This window comes from Drosophila sechellia, unplaced genomic scaffold (genome assembly GCF_004382195.2).
Source record: "Drosophila sechellia strain sech25 unplaced genomic scaffold, ASM438219v1 Y_21, whole genome shotgun sequence".
In the NCBI taxonomy this organism is placed as follows: Eukaryota; Metazoa; Arthropoda; class Insecta; order Diptera; family Drosophilidae; genus Drosophila; species Drosophila sechellia.
Window position 1 is genome coordinate 49,417 of NW_022611380.1, and position 22,137 is coordinate 71,553.

The following is a 22,137-nucleotide window of genomic DNA, read 5'->3' on the forward strand; positions in this document are numbered from 1 at the left end:
TTTTCGACAAGCCAAGACGGCTTACAGGCGAAAAATTAAAAGCGGCACGCCGAGATTTCGATCTCTTACTCCAGCAACGAGTGATTCGTCCCTCCAGCAGTCAATGGGCCAGTCCTATTCATTTGGTCCCCAAGGGGAGCAACGAATGGCGTACTACTGAGGATTATCGCAAACTTAATGCGTCCACTATTCCAGATCGCTATCCGATTCCCCATGGGGAAGACATTCTTCAACGTCTGCATGGATGCTCGGTTTTCTCCACAATCGATTTGGTGCGTGCCTACCACCAGATCCCAGTCGCTCCAGATGATATTCCGAAAACAGCCGTCACTACACCGTTCGGCCTTTTCGAGTTTGTCGGCATGCCAGCCGGACTCCGCAATGCAGCGCAAACCTTACAGCGCCACATGGACAACCTGCTTCGTGGCATTCCATTCGTAGGATGCTATATGGACGACATCATCATGTTCTCCACAACGCATGAGGAGCATTTGAAGCACCTCCATACAATCTTTGAGATTTTGCAGAGGAACCACCTCCAAATTAACCCTAAAAAGTGACAATTTGGTAAAAGTGAGGTTATTTTCTTAGGGTTCCAAGTCAACCCAAACGCAGCTCAGGCTCAAATCCCGCTCACAGACTACCTAAAAGGCGCAAACAAAAATGACAAGCGCGAAATAGCCTGGACCGGCCCTGCGGAGAGTGCATTCCAGGCCTGCAAGCAAGGAATTTTACGTGCCACGTGCTCTTCGTTCCTTTCTCCATCGGCTCACCTCGCCCTTAAAACGGACGCCTCCGATACAGCGATCGGTGCTGCTCTCGAACAACTAGTCGGCAACGTTTGGCGTCCCATCGGGTTTTTCTCGCGGAAACTATCTCCGGCAGAGCAAGGCTACAGAACGTATGATCGCGAGCTCCTGGCTATTTTCGCTGGTATCATTCATTTCAAGCACATTCTAGAGGGTCGTCCATTCATCATCCAAACCGACCATAAACCATTACAATAGGCTTTCAGGCAGAAAGCAAGCAAAGCATCGCCTCGACAACTCCGCCAATTGGATTTTATCTTCCAATTCTCAACGGAGATAGTGTACAATCCCGGGGAAAACAACGCGGTGGCAGACGCCCTCTCACGCGTCAACACCATAAGCATGCCGTCTAGCTTTAGTGCTCAAGCGATATTCGAGGCCCAAAAAACCGACGATGAAATGGCTGAGCTCTCTTCCAGCGGCCGCAACAGATTACAGCCAACTTACAACAAAATCTCACCTGTAATGACTCCTAAGGCTCCTCAGCGACTCGATGCTTCCGTCCTTCTGGCGGGGGTACCTGAAAAGAAACAAATTGTACAATGTTAGTCTCAAATTTCAATGTTTTTTGCAAAATCACTACAATTTATTAATGTAAACAAAAAATGCAAGACGATAATGTTACCAGTCCATGTCATTGTCTGAAATACAAGCCTACAAAAATACTGACTACAAATTAATACTAACTATGTCCAAGCGCCAAACTCACCCCAAGCTATGTTAAACTCCAAAATTCAAATAATTGTACCTACATATTGTGTGGCGCCCAGACTGAAGCCCGGTCTGGCATCACGTTGAAAACAGGTACTAACGCCAAGACCTTTCCTGGAGGACGATATCTTCTGATACCGTCAGACTGGAGACATTGCAACTTCAGCTCCGCCGCGCAACAAGCTTACGGCATAAAACAACAATGTATTGTACTTAGTAATTAAATAAAACGGTAACTACATAAGTTACCATATTGGTGACCCCCCAATAAGCAAAATGCAGAACACCGTTGATTGTTTGCCTGCACCGCCAACTTCGCCTGACTCTGGTGAAATTCAACGCGGCAACAGCGCAGGCACCGGTATTCCTGTCGTCGAGTCGGTTGCCACCATCAAGCTACCGCCATTTTGGAAGCAAAATGTGCGGTTATGGTTTGTGCAGATCGAAGCGCAATTTCAATGCAGCCGCATTTCTTCAGATAACACGCGCTACTACCATTTAATCAGTGCTTTGGATGCTGATATTATGACTGAAGTATCTGATGTTCTGGCGCAACCCTCGGAAGTAAACAAATACGAGCACCTGAAGGAGATTATTATCAAGTTGCAGCGCGCTTTACTGGAGCTTGACCTTGGGGAAAAGAAGCCCTCGCAGCTCCTTCGGCAAATGACAACACTTGCTGATGGTCGCGCGTCTGCAGACGCCTTGCAAGTCCGGTGGCTCTCTCAGCTACCGCAGCACGTACAACGGGGCTTGAAGCTCCTACGCTCAGCAACTTTGGAAGAGCAAACTGCACTCGCTGACGATATCATGAAAGAGGAATCGGGTTCTTTTGTCATGGCTGCTGGGTCCTCCTCGGCACAATTCAGAGGTAACAACCGCGAATACGCGCCGGCTGCTGGCACAAGTGTCGTGGACGACTTGAAACGCGACATCGCTGCCATTAAGGCTGCTGGCACAAGTGTCGTGGACGACTTGAAACGCGACATCGCTGCCATTAAGGCCTCTTTAACTCTTCTGCAGAACATGCAGCCTCCCAGCCATTCTCGCTCAGCCGATCGCAACCAGCAGCAACTCCGAGCACCACGTGTCTGCTTTTATCATGCCAAATTCGGACCTAATGCACGAAAATGCTCCTCGCCCTGTGCCTGGGTGCCACAGCAGGGAAACTAAAGAAGCTGTCACCTGTTCAGGCGACTGGTGACAGCAGACCTCCAAGCACTCGCCTCTCAAAGGAGTACCGACTTCACATAATCGATCGATATACCCACATAAAATTCCTTATCGACTCCGGATCAGTCATCTCACTTATACCTGTTTCGATAATCAAGGGATTGCATCGTCGCAAAGACGACTTCAAACCCTACGCGGCCAACACGTCTATAATTGATACCTACGGCACGCTAAATCTAACTTTTGGTCTCAACCTATGGCGTAACTTCACCTGGTCGTTCGTCGTTTGTAACGTGTAACGAATAAAAATGGTGAAAGACTGGAGAACCTGTACTTGCGGGCGCACGCTTTAGAGGCCGGCTCTAGCTCATGGCAATGGGTGTGGTGGTCTTGCTTGTACAGAGCTCTTTCGTTACAGACAACAATTAATAAGATTAAGAAATTGAGCGTGCTTGCAACAACAACTAAATGAAGGAGCTAGAATACATAATCGGAGGAAGCAAATTAATACCTTCGGAAGCGGACAGTTCTAGAAAGGGAGGAAAGTTTGAGAATTTTTCGCCTGCGAAGCACTGGTGGAATCGTGTTCGCGCATTGCCCCACCCTACCGTAGACCACTTTCCTTAAGAGCATGGCTCTAGTGGCCCCTTTAGTGCCCTACGTCAGGAGAGACATCAGCCGAGTCAGTATTTAGGTTTTTTTTTAGCAATTCATATTTTCAAAATCAATCAATGCTTAATAATTAGTAACAATATTTATATTTAAATATAAGTACATTCTAAAGGAACCAAGTAAATAAAAAACACAGACTAGTGTAACTCCTAGGAATCTAAAGCAAGGTTTTTCTCTCAGTTGCGAGATCAGAAAAGTTAGTTCAATTCGATGTTCGAGATCATTACAATTAAAAGTTAACAATACTAGTGGCTAAATATATTTTCAGAAAGGAACAAAGATTTCATTTAAATTTTCAATAATTTTTGTTCTCTCTTTAATCTTATTCTGGGAATTATTAATTTTATTTATTTTTTGAGTTTTCTTTATAACGAATCTTTAGCGAGAAGCAAAATTAATTCTGTTTAAGAGAGAGACGCAAGAAAATACGGATAGATTTTTTTTTCTTTTTTATATTTCAAATGGCTGCTCTCGCCGGTAGGTTAGATCACTTACTATATAGAAATTTTAATCGCTAATAAGAATTCAATTTAAATCATAGAAAAATTATTAAACAGTATGACCGAGTTTCCTACTCGAGTACATATTCTTATAGCTTAACGTTAATCTTAAACTACATAGGAAAAATCTTAATTTCTGCCACTTTATGTCCAAGATGGCGATCAGGTTGAATTAATATTTCGCGCACCACTATAGGCGAAGGAACGCCGTATTTTCAATATTTCGCGCGACAAAAGATTCCGTATAACCGCAATTTAAAATTTTTCCGACGCACTTTCGCAACTTGACGCGTTGACTGTTCAGATCGAAAAGAAGGCCAACCGGAAACATTAGTCCAGGCGTAGGCCATCGGCGGAAACCACGATCAGCTGAACAACACTATTTCTCCGATAACCGAATTATACCAAACTTATCGGGTGCAGCTAATAAGGGTTGCATCCAGTCTGGTATATTCTAGCTACTTCTTGCTACATCTAGTAAGACCTCACTTTACTGTGTCACAGCTGACCGCCCTATCGATTATTCATCGAGATTTTTCTCACCCCCTGCTTCAGTCGCCTCTACAAATCCCCCCCGCCACACTCAGACTAGGGTACGCATAGACACACTAGGCTTAGACCGACTGGAAGCACCTTACTGCCGAATGTCCTTGGCATGATAGGTACCCACAGCTCGTCCTTGGAGATCCTCCAGCTCGTAATACGCGTTGCCGATCTTCTTCCGAACTCGAGACTTCAAGAACGTCGGTCCAAACTTGGCGTTGAAACCGGTTTGGAAGCAGCTTGGCTTGAAATTCCGCCGATAAACTTCTTGCCCTTCGACAAACGATACCACACGAGAACGGATATTATACCGCTTCTCGTTCTCGTTATGCTTGTTTCTCATCTGATCAACAGCTTGCTTCCGCATTATCTCGAAAGACTCGTGCCGGTCGAACTTTAGAGAACGATCGTCCAGAAGATTTAGGCGTCTGATCAAGGAATACGTCGACCCTGACGTAATCATGTGCTGCCCAAATACCATATAATAGGGACTGGTACCAATGCTAGAATGCACCGCCGACCTCAACGCACAACATATTCGGCTGAGAAACTCGTCCCAGTCCTTCTGGTCGAGACGCAGATAGGCCCTGATTGCAGCAATTACTGATCTGTTCACGCGCTCCGAAGCATTTGCCTGAGGCGAGTGAACAGCGGTCAGCGTGTGCTTAACGCCGTACTGCTCCATAAGTTTCTGGAACGTCCTAGCTCGAAATTGGGAACCATTGTCAGACAGTATCACTTCGTGCACTCCGAACGTCATGAACAACTCGTCTTCCAGGTACTTTATGACGACGCTGGAATCAATCTTCTTTACGGGTTTCAAGAACACGTATTTCGAAAAATGATCCAGGACAATAAAGATTCCTATGTTGCCGCTCCTTGACCTAGGATACGGTCCGAGAAAATCAATGAACAAACGCTGGAAGAACCGCTGAGACTCAGGAGCTTTTCCCAATGGTGGTCTGAGAGTGAAATTTGGAGATTTTGTACTCTTACAAACCTCACACGCACTAATATAAGCCCTCACGTCCGAAACGAGACCGGGCCAGAAGTAATATCGCCGAATTCTTTCCAAGGTTTTGTGTATGCCACCATGCGCAGCTAACGGACTATCGTGCGCGCGAGCCAGAATCTTCGATACTAACTCTTTGGGGACCCAAAGTTTACAGGCGTATTCGTCATGCATTCGTTCTCCAGTCAGGTGCTCGGCTTTTCTATATAAAAACCCGCTCTCCACCTTGAGATCCGGAAAATTCGAGGTATTTTCCTTTACGGTCTCTACCAACTTTACGTAGTCACCTGACTGGAAAAATTCAGAATCGAAATCAAAAATTAAGTCCTCTTGCAAGTCCACCGCGGCTACAATCTCTTCGTTTACACGAGACAATGTATCCGCCGACAATGTATCAATGTATCAGCTTCTTCGAAACGAAAGCGATAGGACGCTCGTCACCTTCTTCAGACACTTGTACCAGCACGGTGCCCACGCCCGACTTGCTAGCGTCGCAATGTATGGCAAACGGCTTTGCAAAATCCGGACTACACAGGACTGGAGCTTTGCTAAGACACTCCTTGAGCTTGCTGAATGCTTCAATTGCCTCCTTCGTTAGTGCAAACTTCCGCTTCGTGGTCATCAAGTCAGTCAATGGTGCAGAAAGTGTCGCGAAGTTTGCGACGAATTTCCTTTACCATCCGCACAATCCCATGAAACTGCGCAAGCCTTTCAAACTTTTAGGCAATGGAAAATTGGTAATCGCGGCCACCTTTTCAGGGTCTTTTTTTTTTTTTTTTTATTAATCGACTTACGGTAGGAAAATTAAAATCTTCTAAAGATACCACCTACTGTCCGTAGGTGGCATGCACGATTCATAAGCCCTATTGGAATTATGCCTACGTACTAAAACAAAAACCTCCGCGTGCTCTTCAGTCCTTACTCGCTCACCGGGACTGCCAGTCAAGGTATGACTTCGGTGAGCGGGATGTGAGGCCAGGTCGCACTCCCTGCCTTCAGTGTAGTCCATGGGGGCTCCTCCTTCCACCCTTTAGTTGATTATTACGACGAGCCGGGAACTCTGGGGTAGAATTCTTCGCCCGCCGTCACCCAGGACGCCAGTTTGGGCTTAGACATCCGCTCTGTTGGCCATCTCGTCTGATCGGACACGCTTCATCATATTAATAATGAGGCTGTGTCCCAGCTCCCAAGCCTCGCTGTTCGCCAGCATAGCCGCGAACAAGCCACTAGGGCTGAACGGAGTACCTGCCAGCGTCTTTAGCTGCTCCCTCTCCGCCGTGAACCTGGAGCAGTGCATTAGCACATGTTCTGCTGTTTCCTCACCGTCGACGCAGAACATGCATCGAGCTGTCTCTACGTGACGGAACCGTAGTAGGTAGGCCCGGAAGCAGCCATGGTCCGTAAGAAACTGGGTTAGGTGGTAGTCCAAGCATTTGTGCTGGCACTCTGCCCAAACTGTCAACTCAGGGATGAGCTGATGGGTCCACCTCCCCCGTCGCGAAGTTTGCCATCTGCTCTGCCATTCACCTGTTAGCCACTCGTGTGCCTCTTGCTTAGAAGCGCCACTTTGCATTAGGCTGAGAGCCTTGATCTCCAGATCAATTGGCGGCAGGCCTGCAAGGGCTAGCGCCGCGTCCTCGGATATGGTCCTGAAACCTCTAATGAGCCTGAGGGCCATTGACCGAAGCACCGAACGAGCTCCTTTCAGGTATGAGCCCCTGCTAGTGGCATTGCTCCAGATTGGTGCAGCGTATAACAGAGAAGCCTTTGCTACTGACACCAGCAGTTTCCTGGCCGGGTGTCTTGGGCCTCCGACGTTGGGCATAAGCCTAGCCAACGAAGAGGCTGTGACTGCTGCCTTCTTGCTGGCGTAGCTTGCGTGGTCCTTGAATGATAGTCTGCGATCTATCATTACCCCCAGGTACTTTAGGGACTCTTGAGAGGTCACCTGTGTGCCATTGACGGAGACCAGCATGTTCTCCACCTTTTTTCTGCTGCTGAGAAGGACTGCTTCGGTCTTGTGAGCCGCTATTGCTAGCCCGGCTTTCTCGAGCCACAGGATGGCAGCACCGATCGTAGAGTTGCATTTGTCCTCCAACCCTGCGATTGTTTTAGAGACAGCTGTGATTGCCACATCGTCAGCAAAACAGTGCAGCTCTACTCCTACGGGCCTGTTGATGCCCAAGATCCCATCGTACATAATGTTCCATAGGATTGCTCCAAGTACCGATCCTTGGGGAACACCTGCCGAAACTCGGTATCTTTTTGGGCCATCTTCAGTATCATACCATAGGACCCGATCCCTAAAGTAGCTGCCAACGACTATCCTTAGGTACTCCGGGATTCCCATGCGGTTCATGGCTGCGAGTATTACGGGCCATCTGGCGGTGTTAAATGCGTTCCTTACGTCCAGAGTCACTATAGCGCAGTATTCCTTCCAGATAGAGCGGTCTTGGCGATGTTACTAACGGCCGAAAGAGCGTCCAGTGTGCTCTTTCCTTTCCGGAAGCCATATTGATGGCTTCCCAGGCCGTTGGTGCTCTCGGTGATTGCCTCTATTCTAGTATACAGGATACGTTCGAATAGTTTTCCTACTATATCCAGTAGGCATAGAGGGCGGTAGCTGTTTGCAGCATGTGCTGGTCCCTTGCCTTTCGGCAACAGGACTAGCTTCTGGCTTTTCCACCTTGTTGGGAAGATTCCATCCAGAAGGCATTGCTGGAAGGTGGCCCTGAAGATTTCAGGTCTACCCAGCGCCACTGCTTTTATAACAGCTCCAGGAATACCGTCTAGTCCAGGGGCTTTGTTCGGTTTGATGCGCTTGGCTGCCTCGACGACTTCAAGTACAGTGACGCACTGGAAATCTGGGGTAGGGGCTGCCTCTGTTGGCCTCCATAGAGTGGTTTGCTTTGGGAATAGCTCCCCTACTATGTTAGCCAGGACCCCCGGGTCGGATGGGGTTGCCGCTCTCCTCCTTAGCTTGTTGGTAACGAGTTTGTAGGCGAGGCCCCAGGTATCGCTGTCTACGCCATCCTGCAGCTCCTTAAACGACCGCGCTTTGGCAGCCGCGATCCCGTGCTTGAACTCAAGGCGTTTCCTTCTGAAAGCCTCTAAGAGTTCCGCGTGGTGGGTACTGCCTCTGGCTCGTTGCGCCGTTCTCCTAGCCCTGAGGCAATCAGACCTTAGTTGGCTTAGGGAGGCACTCCACCAGTAAACGGGTGGTTTGCGCTGTGCCTTATTTTTCCTAGGCATGGTTGCGTCGCAGATTCCTTCGAGCATAAACATGAGGCCTGCCGCCATACTCTCTGCGTCCCCATTTGGGATTTCCAGGGAATTGATCTGATAGGCCAGCATGGCCTCATCGATCTTCCTGGTGTCCCATGCTTTCCCGGCTGTTCTGCTCTGCCGTCTCCTGGGCATGCCCTCTGGGGAGAGACTGAAAGAGATCAGGGCGTGGTCGCTCAGCGTCATGACGTCATGGACCATCCAGTTGTTGATGTCCACTAGCCCTCTGCTGACAAAGGTAACGTCAATAAAGGACGTACCCCTATCATTGTTGAACGTCGGCTTCCGTCCGTCGTTCAGCAGTATAAGGTCCAGCATTCCCATGGCGTCAATCACAGCTCGGCCTCTGGCGTTGGATGTCCTGCTGCCCCATTCCACTGCCCAGGCATTAAAGTCGCCGGCAACGACCTTCGGGCTTCGCCCTCTCGCATGGTCCACGAGCGCCTCCAGGAACTCCTCGAACTGATCGGGGGTGTCGCTCGGCGGAGCGTAGCAGCTGTACATGTGCACGTGATTTAGCTTCGCATAAGCGATACCCCGCATAGGTAAAGCAGCCAGTTCCTGGACGTGGAGAGAGCTGCAGCATTTGATAGCTGCTTTACCTGACTCGTCAAGAATCATGGATGATTCTCCACTACCAGAGACGTAGGGTTCGCTTAGGAGCATGATGTCTAAATTGCGCTCAGCCGCAGTCTGGGCCAGGAGGCTCTGAGCTGCTGCGCAATGATTGACATTGAGCTGTACTACGCTAATGTGGGCGTGCATTAAGGTGGCTCTTGGCTTCTTTCAGGGTCGCTCTGTAGGTCGGGCACGCAAAGCTACCCGTCGGGTGGTTTCTGTCCACCTCGCTGCTGCAGATCAGGCATTTTGGTGCTGCAACGCACCCCTTTGCCTTGTGCCCACGCTCACCGCATCTAAGACAGCAGTCTGCCCTGTCGGTGTCCTTGCAGGTTGCTGATCGATGTCCATAGCCCAAACACCTGTAGCATCTCGTTGGTCGGACGTCCTGGGTGAAACGACATCTTGACCATCCAACGATTACGGTTCCCTGTTTAAGGACCGGTATCGCCACATTCGCGTTCAGCAGCACTGAGGCTATCTGCGTGCCATCCCGCATTCTGCGAAGGCCCCTGATGTCTTCAGGGTTTATCTGCAGACCCTGGAATTGGGCGACCATGCAGCTGTGGAGCTCATCTGCTGTCGTAGCCTCGTCCAATCCGCTGCAAGATAGAGCTATTTTTTGCGCTCCCGTGCGCACAGAGGCCAAGTCATTGAGCGCCGCTTCCAGGTCGCTCTTAAACTTGGGGACGCTTTCCTTGGCTTGGGCGCCTGGGCGTTTGGGACTTGCACCTTGGGTACCTGCGCCTTTTTAGGAACCTTTTTCGAAGGCTTTTGTACTTCCGTCTGGGTAGCACTGCTCTTCAAGCGGTGCTCGCTAGACGTACCTTCGTACAGCTCTATCGCCCTGGTGTTAAGGGCTGAGAGTTCGGACGCTATGCCCTTTGTCTCTCGTGTCACGTGCCGTTGGGTCTCGAAAGCGGATAGCAGGATGTTTATCTTGCCATTCATCCTGGTGAGAATGCCCCTCAGGTCCTCGTTCTGGAGAGCCCTGGTTAGGTCCGAAGACCGATGAGGGGAACCAGCTGGGGACTTCCCTCCCGTCTTTTGCGATGGCACGGCGATGTGGTCCATCAACTTCTGACTTGTCGCGGTCGTAGATGCTGTAGGAGCCAAGTTATCCACCTCTACAGCATCGCTGCAGTCGCTAGTCAACGGCGGCTGGGAGCCTGCATGCTCACCCCTCGCCACCGACGGGACTGGGATTCCGTCACCATGGGACGGGTTACCGACTCCTCTGGTGGGTGATCTCGAAAGTCGGGAGCTCCTCCTGAACGGGTCGTTGCGATCAGGGGGACTGCCCCCCACTGAGCTGTCCATCAACTGGGGGATGGCCTAAGGTTACCTAGGCGAAGCACCAGCCTTAGAAAGGGGTTCCCACGTAGGCCACGGATTTCCCCCTGGCTTTTACTGATGGAGGTTTGTACCGCCTCGTCTCGGACACCAGAGCCTCTGCTTAGGCACCAGAACGGTGAGAGGATGATTATTGGTCTGTCCGCGACCTTTGTGCCTTTTCCCCTTTCTTAACGACTTGTGCTCTCCCAGTAAACAGGTTTCAGGGTCTGTGCGAATTCCACTGTCTCCGATAATGTGGCCCAAATAGCGTACTCGTCGCATACAAAAGTGACTTTTGGCAACGTTTAGTGTTAAGCCCGCGCGCTTTATCTGCAGGGCTAACTCCCTCAGTATATTCAAATGGCTCTCAAAGCAAGAAGATACTACCAGTAGGTCGTCTAAATAGATAAAAACCTCGCTTCTCAAATGAGCCGGCACTACTTTGTCCATCAACCGTGACATGGTGCTCGTGGCGTTACACAACCCGAACGGCATGACTTTAAACTGATATAACGGTCTACCCGGGACGGTAAAAGCTGTTTTGTCCGAGACTTAGGATCCAAAGGGACCTGCCAATATGCATCCTTCAGATCTAGGCTCGATATTTACTCGGCTCTCGGCAAACGACTCAGTATCCCGTTTATTTGGGGTAACGGATATGCATCCTTCTCCGTAAAACTATTAACCTTGCGACAGTCAAGACAAATTCTGACTTTGCCTGGTTTAGTCACCATCACGATCGGCGAAGACCACGCACTCTCAGATTCCTCTATCACCCCTAAGCGTAACATCCGGTCGATTTCCGCATACATTGCTTTTTCGACGGCGGGGGAGACAGGGAAATGCCGTTGCTTCACAGGCCGAGCGGTGCCCACATCGATCGAATGAGAGACCAAATTCGTCTTACCTAACCCTTCCTGGCTAAAGGAAGGAAAACTGTTGATTACATTGGCCAACTTGGCTTGGTCACCTTCACATAATTCGTGCTGATCCACCACCGTTTGCTGGTTGGTCTCAGGCGACAATATCTCAGCTATTTTCAAATTAGCAGGAAGGAGGTCATATAGTTTCCAAAAGTCAATTCCCAAATAGAGATCCTGTTTTAACGATGGCACGACATACAACTTCAAAAGCTTTCTGATGTCACCGTATTCCACTTCTATTTTTAGCAGTCCTACTATACGTTGAGAATTCCCGTCTGCTGTCGCAGCTTCTCCTATTAACGACTTAAACTTCTCGTTTTCCATCGCAGCTTGCACTAACCCTCCTCCAATACAACTAATCGAAGCGCCTGAATCCAACAATCCGTAGACCAGGCGATTCAATAAGCGAATCGGTAAGAACGGTCGAGGGTCTCGAGATCCTGTTGGAATAGAACTGATGTAATCCAAACTGGCTTTACATTTTTTTACGTTCTTCCAGAACAATTTCAAGCGTCGAGCACTACGAGATTTCCGTTTAAGAATTGCAGGAGTTTTTCTGGAATCCGAAATGCAGACGTTTCGTAATTCCGAAATTTTGCTGTGAAGCAGTCTAATAGCCGGTTTAATTGGTACGTCAGGGAGGGGTAGAGACACACTTTTATCGGTGTTCTCTACTGATCGGTCATTGTCGACTGATTCCTTGCGGCATTCGAAGTCTTCGGTTTGACTGGCAACTTCGACATGCCGACCTTGAAGTTTTTTGAACATTTTCTACAACTTGGTTTGTAGGTGTTTGCTGCACCACACCCGTAACAAAACACTCGTCTTTCGGCTATACATTCTTGGTATCGGTGTCCTTCGACTCGGCAATTCCAACACACTAGGGAAAAAGCTTCGATGTCGTTCTCAGCTTCGTATGTTGACCTCACCTCATCTTCACTCTCGTGACAGACCTCGGAGATCTCGCGTTTAAACGGAGTATCTTTCGCGTAGCTACTGCCTCTTCTGACCTCAGCCAGGAATGCCTCCCTTCGCTTACAAATCTCTCTCAACTCTGACACCGTTCGGACCTCTAAGTTTAGAATTTCGTGGCGGATCTCAGGACGAAGGTTATTTCTTAGCACGCGGACAAGTTTGTTGGCTGTCCAAGGCTGTTCTAGCTGGTCGACTAACTCGGATACCGTGTCGTAGAAACTATCAAAAGTTTCATTTGGTTTTTGTTTGGTATTCCTGATCAGTTCTTCTAAGTCCCCATCGTCGCGACTCTGTCGAAATTGCAGTCGTAGGGCTGTGCAAAACCTCTCCCACAGAATTTCGCCGTTGGCTTTATGATAGCGCCAAAAGAAGTCGTTAGCCTTGCCTTCAAACAATACAATTATGTTCCTACATAACAAGTTGAAATTTCCATTCAACGTCTGCCTTGTAAGCGCTTCGACTCTGTATATAAAGTTGTCCACTGACACTCCTACACCAGAATATTTTATTTTCCAACCATTTAATATGTGGACGACTTTATCTGGCCGATCAAACAAATCGGAAGAAGCGCTTCGTGGCGAAGGAACTGGCGATGCTAAATACTGCCTCTCATAGGCATTTGGGTGATCAGCGGACATTTCACTAGCTGTAACGACTACAGCCGGACTCGGAGTGGTCATTATTCGCTGCATGCTTGAGGTGATAGCGTTTTGTACTAAATCAGCCATCTTCTCGGACAACGTTACTAGAAGCCTACGCTCCATGGCTAACAAAGCTGCATTAGCACTTACAGCGCTTGAACTAGCTTCATTTGCGTTAGCACCGCTGGCTGATGTCGAAGGACCCCCGTCTACTGGTGCGGCTGGAAGATTTTTAGTCTTACTGCGAGTTTCTCTCCCTACCCTTTCGGACGCTTCGGCTGGAGGCCTACAGGTTAGTTTGCACCTCGGACAGATCTCACTTTTTTTAAAATGATTGCCAATGCACTCCCTGTGAAATTCATGGTGACAGGTTGTCACATACAAATCTTGTGTGCTGATCTCGGCTGCACATAATTTACAAACCGGGCTTGAGACACTAGGAGATTTCCTTGTTGGTGATCGGTCTAACCCCATCATACTTGCAAAAAAAAAAAAATTAAAGGTTCAAAAATAGCGAGCAAAAATAGAAAAAACTTATACGTAAAAATATCAGCGATAAGGTGCGAAAAGATAATAAAACTGAACTCTTGGCTTGATGTCCTGCTTTCGTAAGGCTGTCTATTATTTTGGCTCAAAATTCTCACGAAGGCGTAGAAAGAGTTTCGTTAAAATAAGATATCCCATTTGTTAGACTAAATTTCAACACCACCAGTAGGTGTATCTGTGAAAAAAAAGGACAATCGTCAACTATATGAGGATCTTGCATTTCTCTTGAGTAAAGCAAAGATTTTCCGTCATGTTACGTTAATGATCTTTTTTTTTTAGAATAGCGTTTAGTTAGCTCAAGGAAGTAGATAAAACCCGGACAGAAACCTAACCGAAGTTACTGTTACTCTGTTTTCCTCAGAAAAATCCACATTTCCTTTTGCTACACTTAGGACAATTTTTGGGATCAGTCTTAGTCATGGCCAGTCAGCAATATTAGTATTGACTTGACGTGTACTCCACAACCAATTCTAAACACAAAAATTTTTGGAAGTGAGACGGAAAATGTAAAGAAAGGATTGAAGATATTAATTCGCGAGTCTTAATGAATTTAAAAAAAAACTCACTAAGGCCCCACACGTTGGGCGCCACTTTATCTTATTTATTATTATACTTAACTAAACTGTAACGTGTAACGAATAAAAATGGTGAAAGACTGGAGAACCTGTACTTGCGGGCGCACGCTTTAGAGGCCGGCTCTAGCTCATGGCAATGGGTGTGGTGGTCTTGCTTGTACAGAGCTCTTTCGTTACAGACAACAATTAATAAGATTAAGAAATTGAGCGTGCTTGCAACAACAACTAAATGAAGGAGCTAGAATACATAATCGGAGGAAGCAAATTAATACCTTCGGAAGCGGACAGTTCTAGAAAGGGAGGAAAGTTTGAGAATTTTTCGCCTGCGAAGCACTGGTGGAATCGTGTTCGCGCATTGCCCCACCCTACCTTAGACCACTTTCCTTAAGAGCATGGCTCTAGTGGCCCCTTTAGTGCCCTACGTCAGGAGAGACATCAGCCGAGTCAGTATTTAGGTTTTTTTTTAGCAATTCATATTTTCAAAATCAATCAATGCTTAATAATTAATAACAATATTTATATCTAAATATAAGTACATACTAAAGGAACCAACTAAATAAAAAACACAGACTAGTGTAACTCATAGGAATCTAAAGCAAGGTTTTTCTCTCAGTTGCGAGATCAGAAAAGTTAGTTCAATTCGATGTTCGAGATCATTACAATTAGAAGCTAACAATACTAGTGGCTAAATATATTTTCAGAAAGGAACAAAGATTTCATTTAAATTTTCAATGATTTTTCTCTTTAATCTTATTTTTGGGAATTATTAATTTTATTTATTTTTTGAGTTTTCTTTATAACGAATCTTTAGCGAGAAGCAAAATTAATTCTGTTTAAGAGAGAGACGCAAGAAAATACGCATAGATTTTTTTTTCTTTTTTATATTTCAAATGGCTGCTCTCGCCGCTCCATTTTTTTTTTTTTTTTTTATTACTTGTCTATTTGCAGTGTGTATACAAAATTTAGCAAAATTTAATCGGTTCACTACCGAATTTCCAATAAAATAAATTGTATCAATGAGACTCACTCAACTTTTCACTCCTCGGCGAAAGATCGATCTCCCGGCGCAGATGAGCTGAAACGAAAAGGTGGATTTTTTCCCACAAACACTAAAAGAAGGGCTAATTTCGGATTACACAACTGCGATTAAACTTTTATAAAACACTACTCGAAAATTTTTAAATGAGCACTTTCCGAAATGGAAGTCTTCTAAAAACAAATTTAATTAGCTTAGGTTAGATCACTTACTATATAGAAATTTTAATCGCTAATAAGAATTCAATTTAAATCCTAGAAAAATTATTAAACAGTATGATAGTATATATATATATATAATAGTATTCCTACTCGAGTTTTAATCTTAAACTACATAGGAAAAATCTTAATTTCTGCCACTCTATGTCCAAGATGGCGATCCGGTTGGATTAATACTCTCTAGCAAGGTTAGGTCTGGCTTTCAGCATTTTTTTGTAAATTTAGAAATTTTGCTCGATTTAACTTTGAATTAATGTAATTTCGGGCATTCTGGACTGCCAATCAATCAAAAAGAAAATTTTCCATTCACTCTAACCTCATTTTAATGTCTACTTAGGCTGCATTTTTATTTGTTTAAATATCCCTCCTGGTGGCCCCGGATTAGGGCGGTCGCTGTCCTGCTGCTGCGGCTGGTCCTTCGCTCCGGCGGCTTCGTAAAATCGTGGGACCCGGTGAGTGAAGCGAACGTATTGGATGCCCAGCGAAAACCCTCCGGGCTTCAATTTCGGCTGCGATTATATTCCTGTATCAAACTACCGTCCACCAATATTCCGAAGTTCACTAACCTGCAATTTGTCCCAGTCGAAGCTAGGATTTGGCGGCAAGGCGGCCGTGGGATGGCCGTGACGAACGCCGATCTCTTCGGCTGAATATCGCCGGGAAACACACGCCGGGATTATTTCGCGCACCACTATAGGCGAAGGAACGCCGTATTTTCAATATTTCGCGCGACAAAAGATTCCGTATAACCGCAATTTAAAATTTTTCCGACGCACTTTCGCAACTTGACGCGTTGACTGTTCAGATCGAAAAGAAGGCCAACCGGAAACATTAGTCCAGGCGTAGGCCATCGGCGGAAACCACGATCAGCTGAACAACACTATTTCTCCGATAACCGAATTATACCAAACTTATCGGGTGCAGCTAATAAGGGTTGCATCCAGTCTGGTATATTCTAGCTACTTCTTGCTACATCTAGTAAGACCTCACTTTACTGTGTCACAGCTGACCGCCCTATCGATTATTCATCGAGATTTTTCTCACCCCCTGCTTCAGTCGCCTCTACAAGTTCCGAACGTCCAATCAGCAATCATCGGAGCAGATATCCTCACGCACCACGGCCTCATCCTCGACCTCAAGGGTAAACGCCCTCAAAAGCTGTTTCGACCAAAGGAGAAGTTGCAGAAGCAAAACTACAATCTACAATCAACAATGCAAAGTTCCAGTGGAATAGATCGCCCGTACTCCAATCTTCTTAGTCACTTTGTGCAGATCACACGTCCTAATTTGCCTTTAGCAACCCGCATTCATAACGAGGTTGCGCATTGCATTCAAACAACTGGCCCACCTGTTTTCGACAAGCCAAGACGGCTTACATGCGAAAAATTAAAAGCGACACGCCGAGATTTCGATCTCTTACTCCAGCAACGAGTGATTTGTCCCTTTAGCAGTCAATGGGCCAGTCCTATTCATTTGGTCCCCAAGGGGAGCAACGAATGGCGTACTACTGGGGATTATCGCAAACTTAATGCGTCCACTATTCCAGATCGCTATCCGATTCCCCATGGGGAAGACATTCTTCAACGTCTGCATGGATGCTCGGTTTTCTCCACAATCGATTTGGTGCGTGCCTACCACCAGATCCCAGTCGCTCCAGATGATATTCCGAAAACAGCCGTCACTACACTGTTCGGCCTTTTCGAGTTTGTCGGCATGCCAGCCGGACTCCGCAATGCAGCGCAATTTGGTAAAAGTGAGGTTATTTTCTTAGGATTCCAAGTTAACCCAAACGTAGCTCAAATCCCGCTCACAGACTACCTAAAAGGCGCAAACAAAAATGACAGGCGCGAAATAGCCTGGACCGGCCCTGCGGAGAGTGCATTCCAGGCCTGCAAGCAAGGAATTTTACGTGCCACGTGCTCTTCGTTCCTTTCCCCATCGGCTCACCTCGCCCTTAAAACGGACGCCTCCGATACAGCGATCGGTGCTGCTTTCGAACAACTAGTCGGCAACGTTTGGCGTCCCATCGGGTTTTTCTCGCGGAAACTATCTCCGGCAGAGCAAGGCTACAGCACGTATGATCGCGAGCTCCTGGCTATTTTCGCTGGTATCATCCATTTCAAGCACATTCTAGAGGGTCGTCCATTCATCATCCAAACCGACCATAAACCATTACAATAGGCTTTCAGGCGGAAAGCAAGCAAAGCATCGCCTCGACAACTCCGCCAATTGGATTTTATCTCCCAATTCTCAACAGAGATAGTGTACAATCCCGGGGAAAACAACGCGGTGGCAGACGCCCTCTCACGCATCAACACCATAAGCATGCCGTCTAGCTTTAGTGCTCAAGCGATATTCGAGGCCCAACAAACCGACGATGAAATGGCTGAGGTCTCCCAACCCACATCCCTGGTTCTACAAGTTAGGAACATCGAAAACCTAGACATCTGGAGTGACATCTCGGGTGGACGCGAGCGGCCATATTTACCCAAAAGTCTGAGACGCCAAGCTTTTGATGCAGTACATGGATTGGCGCATCCCAGCGGCCGTACAACTGCAAAATTACTTAAACAGCGGTTTGTCTGGCCAGCAATTAACCGTGATGCCACCCTCTGGTCTCGACAATGCGTTCCTTGCCAGCGGGCACGCAGCCCGGTGGAGAAGATCGATGTTCCTGACAATCGTTTTGAGCACATTCACGTCGATCTGATTGAAATTCCCACAATCCGTAACTTACGCTACTGTCTTACCATCATCGACCGCTTCAGCAGATGGCCTGCAGCTATTCCACTATCCAATATCACCGCGGAGACTGTCGCGACAGCTCTGTATACACAGTGGATCTGCATGTTTGGCTGCCCACTCACTATAACAACGGACCAGGGAACTCAGTTTGAATCCTCATTGTTTGCTGAGCTGGCTAAACTAATTGGAGCCGAAAGGATTCGTACAACCGCATATCACCCTCGTGGAGAGATGTCACCGAACCCTCAAGGCCGCCCTGATGTGTAAGTCTCACATAGCATGGCCGGATCTCCTGCCTACTGTTCTGTTTAAGGCGGACCTCCAGTCATCGCCAGCCGAAATGCTTTTTGGCACCACTATTCGTATCCCCAACGAATTTTTTGAATCGCACACTCCAACCGCCTTCAGCAAGGATCACCGACTAACCGAGCAACTACGTCAACATATCAGGGCAGCCCGACCTACTCCTGCAGCGCATCATGCTAAACCACCTGTTTTCATTTGTAAGGACCTGAGAACTTGTACGCACGTCTTCAAGCGAGTGGAATCTGTTAAGAAACCACTCGAGCCGCCTTACACGGGACCTCATCGGGTAATACGCCGGGTTGATGACAAGTTCTACATCATCAGCATTCATGGACAAGAGAAGGCCATATCAGTCGATCTCCTCAAGCGTGCCTTCTTAGCTGAAGCTGACGCTTGCGAAGACCACCACGAGGATCCACCGCCTGACCAACAGATTTCGCAGCCACCTACACCACCGAGCCCTGCACCTGCAGCTCCAGAATTTATACCGTTACCTTCACCACCTGGCGAAGTCACTGGAGGGGGAGTAGATGTGGCGCCCAGACTGAAGCCCGGTCTGGCATCACGGCGAAAACAGGTACTAACGCCAAGACCTTTCCTGGAGGACGATATCTTCTGATATCGTCAGACTGGAGACACTGGAACTTCAGCTCCGCCGCGCAACAAGCTTACGGCATAAAACAACAATATATTGTACTTAGTAATTAAATAAAACGGTAACTACATAAGTTACCATAATTGCATTAATTGTAATTGTAACTCCTTGACATAAGGGAGGTACCGGAGGATGGATACGAAAAGGATTAGTGCGGCAAAAACATGATGAATAAAAGGCGACTCGCTGCAGCAATATATGCACATCGTCACCTACCTGAATTTTCTTGCCGCACAGTCCCTTGAATATTCCTTCAACTCCGCTACAATCTTCACACATCGTCGCACCGCAAAATACGGGTCATCTAAGCTGCCTCCGCGTCGATCAAGAAACTTTGCTGCTCTTACAAACTTCCAGCCGGACGAGCGCCAACAGTAATTTGATACTAAAACCAAAAAAAAAAAAAAAAAACAAACAATTTATTAACAACAAACAAATCACAAATAAATAAAACAAAACCTAATAAAGCACTTACCTCACTAACCGCAGTCAATTACTGACCCACATCCTACGCAACAGACAAGAGGAGATGGGCCCTTCAAACGTAAAACAAAATCGCGAATTTTCGCGTTAATAAACACATAAACTAACAAAACTATGATGCCGTCTCCGCTACCTAGTGCCACTGCCTTAATATGGATCACTGGCGCGTAGCTGACCAAAAGGCTGCAAAATTTGTCCTTAAAATGAATACTTTTCCTCAGCATCACACTTTCAACGAATTTTCCACTAACCTGTAATAAAAGGAAAATGAATAAGAATGCGATACAAAACTAACCAAGAACACATAGAAAACAGCAAGCCGGATAAGCAAAGCAATTAATACCAATATCGCCACTCCATCCTTCTGAAAACACGCATGCATCCTCCTTCCAAGACTGCTAATACTGAAAGAAGGAAACACCAGCTATTCTGGGAAATATATGTTTAAATTTAATACTTATCTAATTGCCAACTTGAAAAACTTAAAACCACGGCATCCCAACTGCGACGGCCTTATTATTAGCTGCTACAAATGTACCTGAAAACAAAAACAAATATTAATGCAATTATAACAACAAACAAAATACTTACCTCCAGATTAATTGAAACTTGAAGAACCCAAAACCACGGCATCCCAGCTACGATGGCCCTAAATTAGCTGCTACAAATGTACCTGAAAACAAAAAAAATAAATAAAAATTTAATACAATTTAAAATGTACCTGAAAACAAAAAAAGAAAAAAACAAAAATTTTATACAATTTAAGACAAACATAATACCCACCTTCAGAACAGCCTACCTAAAAAACACACCTGAGAAACAATAATTAATACAACTATATAAATAAACAAATACAAACATAATACTTACCTCCAAATATCGTCCAGCCTGGGCACCTGAAAAATACAAAAGAAAACTAGTGAAACCACAAAAACAATTAACAAATGTAATACTTACCTAAAATTTAACTTTACATTCATTTCCATGGCCCCAATCGTTGCTACGGTCCTCGGTAACAATTCTTGACCCGGAACATCCTGAAATACCATGACCTCTACCGTTGCGGCGGTCCTCGGCAACTATTCCTGATCTGGAAGCTCCTAGCTGCCAGTCCCGGCGCAATAGCCACAGGAGGCGGCGCTCCGTGCAACCTTCGTATCCACCAACCCCTTCCAACGACTCGGAGCTCCTGTCCTTCTGGCAGGGGTACCTGAAAAGAAATAAATCAAACAACAATGTTAGTCAAAATTGCAAAATCTATTGTAAAATAATCCAATTGTTAAATGTAAACCATGCAAATTTTTAATGTTACCAGTCCATGTTACTGTTGAAATCTAAACTAACAAAATACTACATTAATACTAACTATGTCCAAGCCCCAAACTCACCTCATGCAATGTTAAACTCTACATTCAAATAATTGTACCTACATATTTCATAAAATGTATGTTGTTGGGTCATGCAGCCGAAAAAAATGTGCAGTAGACTAAATTATATTCTTTAATATTGTAAGCCGAATTAGTTAGTGGTAGCAGTTGCGATGCCCATAGTGCAAACCGCTGATCTCGCACGCATTTATCTGTACGGCGCTCATTCCTTGTTCCTTTTGTATCTACCTACGTTAAACTGCCAATTCTTCGTGTTTCGGAAAAGACCAAACTTACGCATTCAATTATCGCTATAGTAAAAGAATAACAATTCGCAAAATAAACAGTGTCGTAATAAAAACAAATTTCTTCGGTTTTTTATTATTCGCAACAGCTATTGAAAAAGCTCAATAGCTAAACATTGGTAACCCCGACGTGATAGTGTTAGTTTGGATGCATTAATTAATGCACTTATCCCGTTTATAAATAAATATAAATACATTAAATCGCAATCAGTTGGACAAGTGAGTGGAGATTTCGGTGATAGTGGCTGTGTTTAAGCGAGCTAGCATTGCATATATACATACATTGCTACATATATCGTTACGTGCATTGACCCCGCTTGCATTTTCGGCATCTATTTTGTGCTCATCTTCCCGCTGAACCGAATTAAAGGCAATTTGTTGCTATGCCCGCTGAAGGTGACAAAAACAGGGTGACCTTTTTAAAGCTCGAGGGGGTGAGGCTGGAGCAGATTGATGAGCTGCAAAGTGCCTTCAATGTTCTGCATACAGAACTGGAGGAATTTGACTTCGACGAAATTGGCAGTGAAATGAGCGAGTCTTTCGATGAATTCATCGTTGAATTCAAGGCTAGTGTTCGCGCGGAAATAGCCAAACGCAATGTGCATTTTGCGCCGCACTCAACGCTTGCGGAAGGTGTTGTGCCCAACCAGTGTAGTGGTCCTCAAACGCAGCCGCGGCCGAGGCCGATGCCGTTGCCGCCTGTG